Source organism: Lynx canadensis, chromosome D4 (genome assembly GCF_007474595.2).
Source record: "Lynx canadensis isolate LIC74 chromosome D4, mLynCan4.pri.v2, whole genome shotgun sequence".
Taxonomy (NCBI): domain Eukaryota; kingdom Metazoa; phylum Chordata; class Mammalia; order Carnivora; family Felidae; genus Lynx; species Lynx canadensis.
Window position 1 is genome coordinate 81,958,619 of NC_044315.2, and position 7,934 is coordinate 81,966,552.

General features: G+C 37.3%; 1 protein-coding gene across 3 annotated transcripts in view; it reads right to left on the minus strand.

Moving 5' to 3' along the window:
• The window catches only part of RC3H2 (ring finger and CCCH-type domains 2), a 52,578-nt gene extending 47,169 nt beyond the window's left edge, over nucleotides 1–5,409 (minus strand). For 2 of the 3 annotated variants that reach the window (XM_030294459.1, XM_030294458.1), the window contains exon 1: nucleotides 5,091–5,408. The gene's annotated coding sequence lies outside the window, so the exon portion shown is untranslated. Of the gene's footprint in view, nucleotides 1–5,090 lie in introns of all 3 variants that reach the window. The other variant, XM_030294460.1, reaches the window with a different exon arrangement.
• Between the last annotated feature and the right edge of the window lie 2,525 nt (nucleotides 5,410–7,934).

Sequence of the window (7,934 nt, forward strand, 5' to 3'; positions counted from 1 at the left end):
CTAAGGTTTTAAAAAATATCTTGGTAAATGAATCACAGGGCTTGTTATATAAAAAGCACCCTGTACAAATTTCTCCTCAAACAGCTCTAATGCAAAGTATCTAGTATCTTTATTTTTAAACTAGTCAAATCTTGCAAGTTATATTTATTTTGTAACTTTCACCCTTCCATTGCCACACCTATTAATGCCACCAATCTTAAAACCAGTTTGCTTTCAACTTTAGAGATGAGCACTAAACAGGTGAACATATCATTTCCTGAAACTATTAAATGTTCAGTTTTCTAGGCTGCAGAATTATATAAGGAAAAGGCTTCTGAGGAAGAATGCATCTTATCTTAAATCTACTACTGAGAGCCTTAATTTAGTTAATAACCTGAACCGATAAAATATTTATCAAAACAAGATCCTACATCTATTTTTTCATAACAGCCACCTGTTTGGAAATGCTAATTTTGTGGTATCATAGCCACTGCGTAATAGGAAACTAGCAGCAAATACTCTTTCCTTATTTAGTTTTCCAAGATCATCCTGAAATGCTTTACGTTAGTAAATTGGGGGTAGGGGGCACTTAAGTTTGAACTAAACATAACACTATCTTTCATATTTTCTTTCACCTGTTTTCAGTATTTCAAACTACTCAAGAATATACTTGATAGTTTTATGTCGTAACATCCTATATGCGCTTCTATGTCTATGAACACCAGATGCCACAGTAAAATTAATACTGAGAAGTTTAATTTCTAGTAAAAATTGAATATCTTTAAAAAAAAGAAAATTTCTGCCAAAATTAGTCAATAATCCCATCAAATTCTCCTGCTATGTGTCAGATTCTAACTTTCTGATGGGAAAAGAATTACTAAATTTTTCTTATGTAAGACATAAGGAAAGGCTTTTTTTTTAAATGTTTTTCTTAAGTACTGTTATCAATAAATTCTAGATTCCTCAATTAAGATAGAGACAAAATTTTATCTGAAACACAGAAGCAGCTTATATAGTCCACTAAAATGTTTAATTGGTGATGACAGAACTTTCATTTATTTAAAAAAGGCACTTTGCAAACATTTACCTAGAAAGCATTTTTTATAACCAAAAATGATAATAGCCCATTGTCTTTAAAATTTATTTTAATTTTTTTATGTTTATTTATTTTTCAGAGAGAAAGAGAGAACACAAGAAGGGGGTGGGGGTGGGGGGGCAGAGACAGACAGAATGTGAAGCAGGCTCCAGGCTCTGAGCTGTCAGTGCAGAGCCCAATGCGGGGCTCAAACCAGGAGATCTTGACCTGAGTTGAAATTGGACGCTCAACCAACTGAGCCATCCAGGTGCCCCCTTTATCATTTATTTTAAAAAGTATCTACATGAGCCATGGCAAGCTAAGAATACATACCAATGCGTAAAACTTCTAAATTTTTACTAATAATTCTATAGTAATTTACTTAATTCTATGTATGTCTAAATTGCTAATAACATTTAGTTAATAGTCAAATAAAGTATCCAACCTGAAGATACTCCCAAAACATCTCAAACTGAGATAAAATGGATTAAAAAGCCCACAACTAAAAAATGAGAAGCCCACAACTCTAGATACATAGAGACTATTTAAGAAAAACATTCTAATTAAATTACTTGTATTAACTAATTTCAGTTACTAGTTAGTAAATTTGAAGAAAGATGATAAATCATAGAAGAAACACTACATTAGAGGTAGACCTTAAACAGATTTTTCCTTAAGTAATTTTTCAAGCTCTAAGTTCCTTGTTATAAATACTAACTTGTAAAATAGGAAAAGTAATTAATAGACATCTCTCATATGATACAAATTGCACATTGCTCTATTAAGAGCAAACTGCATACCAGCTAAGTACTTTCATTTTTTGTTATTAGTCTACCATAATATTATGCAGCCAGTTCTGGACTATGTCTCCAGATTTTAAAATGCCAGAATAAAGTTTATGCTTCTTTCAGTATTGTATAATAAAAAATATCTAGTATTTTACAATTCTCTTCATAAACACATGAACATTAGGGCTCAAGTCTGTTAAGACATTCATTGTTTTCATTTCAGTTTACTCATATGAGGAGTTTAAGCTACTGAAATGAAAAGTACCGAAGAGTACTTCTCAATTCAGAAATCTTACAAATAATTAGTTTTGGACTTCAAAAATTATATTTAAAGCATTTTAGGTACAATTGAGACCTTAACCTATAAAACAAGCAAACGAAGCCAATGGAAATAATGTGCACGCTCTAAAACTCAGCAAACATACTAAAAGCACTAGAGAAAAAGGAACTGAGGTACAATTTTAAAGACTACTAATATAAATGACTTTAGTATAAATTAAGAAAGCTATAGGACTCAAGTTGTTTTTTTTTTCCTCTTAAATCCACTATGAGGTTGAACTCAGTTTGTTAATCAGTATGAGATTTAACTTTCTGTGTCTTCTAATAGAACACTAATGGGATAATTTTCTATTTTAATTAATATAACCAATAAAGTTTTGCATTAGCAATGACAAGACAAACAATATTTATTTTTGAGACAGAACTTACTCACTTCTGCCTATCAAATAATGGCCACTGGATAACTTTACCCTTCAGATTACCAAAGTCCTTATTAGCCTTTTTGATTATTCTGATTGCAAGATGATATTCTGTCAGGAAATTTTTGGTTTTCATGTGTCTACTTTGATTCAGATAATTTATTTCTCAGAAGAGCAGTGATGCTTTAAACAGTGCTAACAGAAACACAATGTGAGCTGCAAGTAATTTCAAGTTTTCTAGTTGTCATATTAAAAAAGGAAAAAACACATGAAATCAATTTTAATAATATAATTTATCCCAATTTATCCAAAATATCATTTCAACATGTAATTAATGTAAAAAATTACTAAGACAGTTTAAATTCTTTTTTTTTGTACTAAGTCTTTGAAATGTGGTACATAGTTTATTTTACATTTACACCACATCTCAACTCACACTAGCCACCTTGCAAGTGCTCAACTGTCACATGTGGCTATTGGCTTGTACTGGACGATGCAACTCTAGAGTACTTAAAGTTATAAAATAATACTCAAAACTAACTTTTATTCAGAATTTGAGGTGAAAGTCACAACTACACTTAAGAACTTTTCATCAAACTAGAAAACCCAAGGAACATAATGATGTGCCTTACAACGTTTATGAGGCAGGATGCAAAACATTACTCTTAATTTTCAGCTAGCTTTATTTTACCACATGCTTCCTTTTTCCATAACTAGAAAGTGAAACTTCAACACAGTCCAACCAAAACAATAAGTGCTTACTATAATAAAGTCTTGCTATAAGTTTATCATTCTTAGACACTGTGTACAATGTTGTTGAAGTTCTATTTCTGAATATAAAATTTTGTGTTAAAAAAAAAATGCTTCCCCCCCAAAAGAATTTTTGTTAGCTTTTTCAAACTGGAAGATACAGCAAACTGCAAAAGCAGAAAGTGAAATAATGAAAACATATGAACAAAGGACATAAGTCTTATATGTCGGGTCAACACAACAGTAATAACAGATCAGGAGGAACTCAAAGGATCCACTAATGAACAGGACTGTAATTAAATCTTCAAAGAATAGGAGGCAATTTGAATTTTAACATCTGCTTTTTCTAACATGTTTGGAATATACATTTAACATATTTTGTCCTAGCAATTTTCCAAACTCTAAAATTTGGGAAACATCAATCTCCAAATTAACAAAAATAGCAACATTTAAAAATGGTCTTTGACAGGATTTATGGCCTCTATTTCTTTAAAAATCAAATGTGGAAGTAAACAACACAAGAAAGAGATGCTAGAAAAGTGGTGTAGCTTTTTAGATCGATTAAAAAAAAAAGATAATAATGGCAGAATCCATGAACTTTTCTTAACGTTTGAAGAAGCCTTAACTAAATTTGCAAATTTAACGAGAAAAAAGCTGCACAGACTAACTAAAACATTCGTTTCTTTGCTTTTGGGTGATATTATATCAGTGCAGCGTAGCAACATCAGCAATCAGGTTAATCAAAAGTTCCTATTGGAACTTAATAGTTTGACTAATGCAAAAATGGAAAAGAGACTACTTAAACACTTTATTTGGAATAAAAAGTCATTCTAATCACAGCGGTTTGGGGGAGAGTAGGAATTAAAAAGAAGGGACCCAGGTAAGGGGAGAGTAGGAACTAAAAGAACGGAACCAGGAGGGGTTATTTAAAAAATAAAACGGGCTGGGAATCACAAGATTAGATCTACTTCATGTCAGTGATTACTTGAGACTATTTTGGTGTCAAGGTTCTACATGCCAGTATCTTACACTCCTCTGTGATGAGAAGGATGGAAATGACAGCTACTCTCATCTTCTCCCTTCCTGAAAGCTAAGAGCAGAGAAAAGTAGAGCTGCTTCTGAGAAACAAAGATGCTTTCTACCATTCTTCTAAGATGGTGGAAGAGTCTCCTTAAGAGGCTTCCCCAAGAAGGAAAAATGAAACAGGGAAAGAAGAAAGCCATAGCAAAATTCTCTGGCCATATTTCATGCCATAGGACCGTCACAGCCACTGTGCAACCACTCTGGTCCGGCTATCTCCCTCCCAGGAGGTTAAGCTCTCTCAGGGCATTGTTTGGCCGTGGTCCCTATTTACCACTCAGATCGCCTCCACCATCCCTGCGCTGAGATCTCAGGAAGCCCCAAGACAGAAAGCCGAAAAGCTAGGAGAGGACTTGGTTTCGAGGTCCTCCTCCAAAACCCCTCTTGCTAAGTGGTGTAGAAAAGGGAGAGAGAACCCTGGCCTTTGCTTGGGTGGGTTCCTTAGGGGTCAGTGGGTTCCCCTCGGCCGGTGTCGAAGGGAGGTGGCCATTTGCGCCGGGCGCTCGGTATTGAAAAAGCCCTACCAGGGAAAGGGGCCTTCGCAGGCCCCGGACTCCGGGCCCGGTCCGAGTGTCAGGTGCGGCCCTCAGTTCCCAACCCTCGGGGCACCGACGACGACAGCACACAGGCCCCGGGCTGCGACCGGTCTCCCGCCCGACCGCCGGGGACTTAGGGACCCAAGCTAGGGCCCGAGCCGCATCGTGCCCGCCCCCGCCCTACCTGTGGGGGCCCGGGCGGGGTCGCTAAGGGCCGCTCCCGGGAGCCCCGCGACGGCGCGGCTTGGCGACGGAGGCGCCTCGTCTCGCCGGGGCAGAGCTCGGCGGCGGTTTCACGACCTCAAACTCCATCGGGAGCTACAGGGACAGCCCCGTTGGCGGCGGCGGAGGCCGCGACGGGGCCTCCTCCTCCTCCCTCCGCCTCCGCCTCCTCCTCCTCCTCCTCTCCAAGGAGGCGGTCCTGGAGGGATCCCGACCTAGATCTCGCGAGAAGATACTCCCCCTTTCACGCGAGATCACGCAGGACAGGGCGTTAGGGAGGTGGAAGGGAGGAGTAGTACCCCCCGCCACCTGGACTGCGCATCAGCTTCCCTCTGGCTGAGACTAACCACCCCCGTCACGTGACTAGGGAGCCCCGGAGCACTGTGGGAGGTGCTGTTAGGAGGCCTAGGCGAGCCGAAAGGGTTGATGGGAAACTCCCTGCACCTTCATCAGCGCCTTGAGCTAGCCTTTAACACTGCTGTGAGGCAGTGTCTGACTCCCCTCATGAAAAAAGTGGTCTCCATTGAGCATAATCTGATACATCTATATTATATGCACTCGACCATAATTATACACTGACTCATTCCCCCAATCCTTCCACATATTTGACAATCTCCCTATTAAAAAAAACCAAAACAACAAAAAACCCAGCATTTGCTTGCCAGGCACTAACATATCTATTACAGAGAGTTCTTCACAAGCTGGCAGAGATCAAAATTCAAGCACAAATTCTGGCATTAATGTCTCAATAAATATTTGTTTAAGGATTTTTCACAGCAAGCTGTGAAGGTTAAATTCCTATTGTTTTTCTAGATGAAGAAACAGACTAGTATTAGAAATAAGGGAATTCGACTTTATGGACTGCTTACCATGTGCCAGGTCCTGTGTTAGGTAATAAATATTTCATTTTTACCATTTATTTTCGTTTTTATAGTTTATTCATCAAAATAATCCTAAAAAACTGATACTATGTACTCTTTGTTACTGAGAAACTGAAAAACACAGATTAAAAAATTGGCCACAAACTGTGATTAAACTGAAGTCATTTTCCAATGTGAAAACATATGTCCAACAAAGGCATGCATGAAAGTAAATCCAGTACAAATTTAGACATATGGACATGTAGTTTACAAGCTGTAATAAACTTAATATGTATGTGTATATATATGGTTATTACTATTATACTGCCATAATGTCAGGGAAACAAAAGTGTTTTTCAAAAAATATTTGTTGGCCAAAGACTTTTCTCCCATGCATTTGTATCCTTTCATTCTCTCCTATGACATAAATGCTAATCCAAGAGTAAGGTTCTCAATAATGGTTCATTTGTTCCACTATTTTCCATTTAACTAGATAGTAATGGAAGCATATATATGTATGCTTTTCATTTTACTGGCCAGTGTATATGACACTTTGCTAATATTTTCACGGGTGACCTATTATATTTAATATTACAATCCCAATTTCTGTTCCCTGGCACTCCCTATCCCTGCTTTATTTCCTCCAAGTCTGTTTTCAAAATCTGATATACAATGGGGCGCCTGGGTGGCGCAGTCGGTTAAGCGTCCGACTTCAGCCAGGTCACGATCTCGCGGTCCGCAAGTTCGAGCCCCGCGTCGGGCTCTGGGCTGATGGCTCAGAGCCTGGAGCCTGTTTCCGATTCTGTGTCTCCCTCTCTCTCTGCCCCTCCCCCGTTCATGCTCTGTCTCTCTCTGTCCCAAAAATAAATAAACGTTGAAAAAAAAATTAAAAAAAAAAATCTGATATACATTGATTTTACTTGTTTACTGTCTTTCTCCCTCCACTAAAATACAAGCTTCATGAGACCAGGGATTTTTGTCTGTATATCTAACTTCTAGTACTACTGTAAGGATTCCATAAATATTTGTTGAGCAAATGAACAGGCAGAAGAAATAGTTTCATTCCATAAAATTCACAGATGTAGACAAAACACAAAGTTCTCCATTCCTATCTCCAGTTTATTTTTTCTTATGTAAACATATAGAATAGTTACATCCAAGGAAAAACAGCAAGGATTTTCTCTTATACCAAAGTAAACAACCTACCTTTCCAAGATCCTTTATACATTAATGCAGTAAATGAAGAGGCGGAACTCAAACATGTTGTATCTTTCCCCATCATATCAGAAACACAAACAACTAAAAGTGAATGTTTTAAATGAATAAATTCAACACTTTACTTTGCCATACCTGCATTTTTCAAAAGATTCTATTTTCCTGGAATTGTTTATATACATCATGCAAATAGACACTCTCTAGGAATGTTCTGAGATCACTGTGTGCTACTGGACAGGAATAAATAAAAATAAATAACAACCATCACTTTCACAAAACAACCCTTCCCCCCAAGCAGATATCTCAAAGTGCTTACCAAAAATGTCACAAGAATCTTACAAGGCACACATAAAACTTAAACATAGTTCAACCATAATTTTTTTTTCAAACAGCAAAGATAGTAGATACCAATTCCTAAAAAAACAGTTTATTACTATTCTTTTACCCTTCCCTCCCATCTCCATCCCTCCCCCACAAAATTTCATCCTAGGAAGCAACATAAGAAAAGTACTTCAATCACAAACTATTTCTGAAAGAAAAATGTTTTCATACCTACAAATGGTCAATTATAGGTCAAATGGGAAAGAAAATTAAATGTACTATCATGTTCTCCAGTGGAAGAAAAACACTACTTAGTTTAGAAAAATTCTGTCTCCAAAGTAGTACTCAAATAGCAACATTCATAAAGACACAAAACTCTCCTCTCTTGCTTTCCCCTCTTCTCTGTTCTT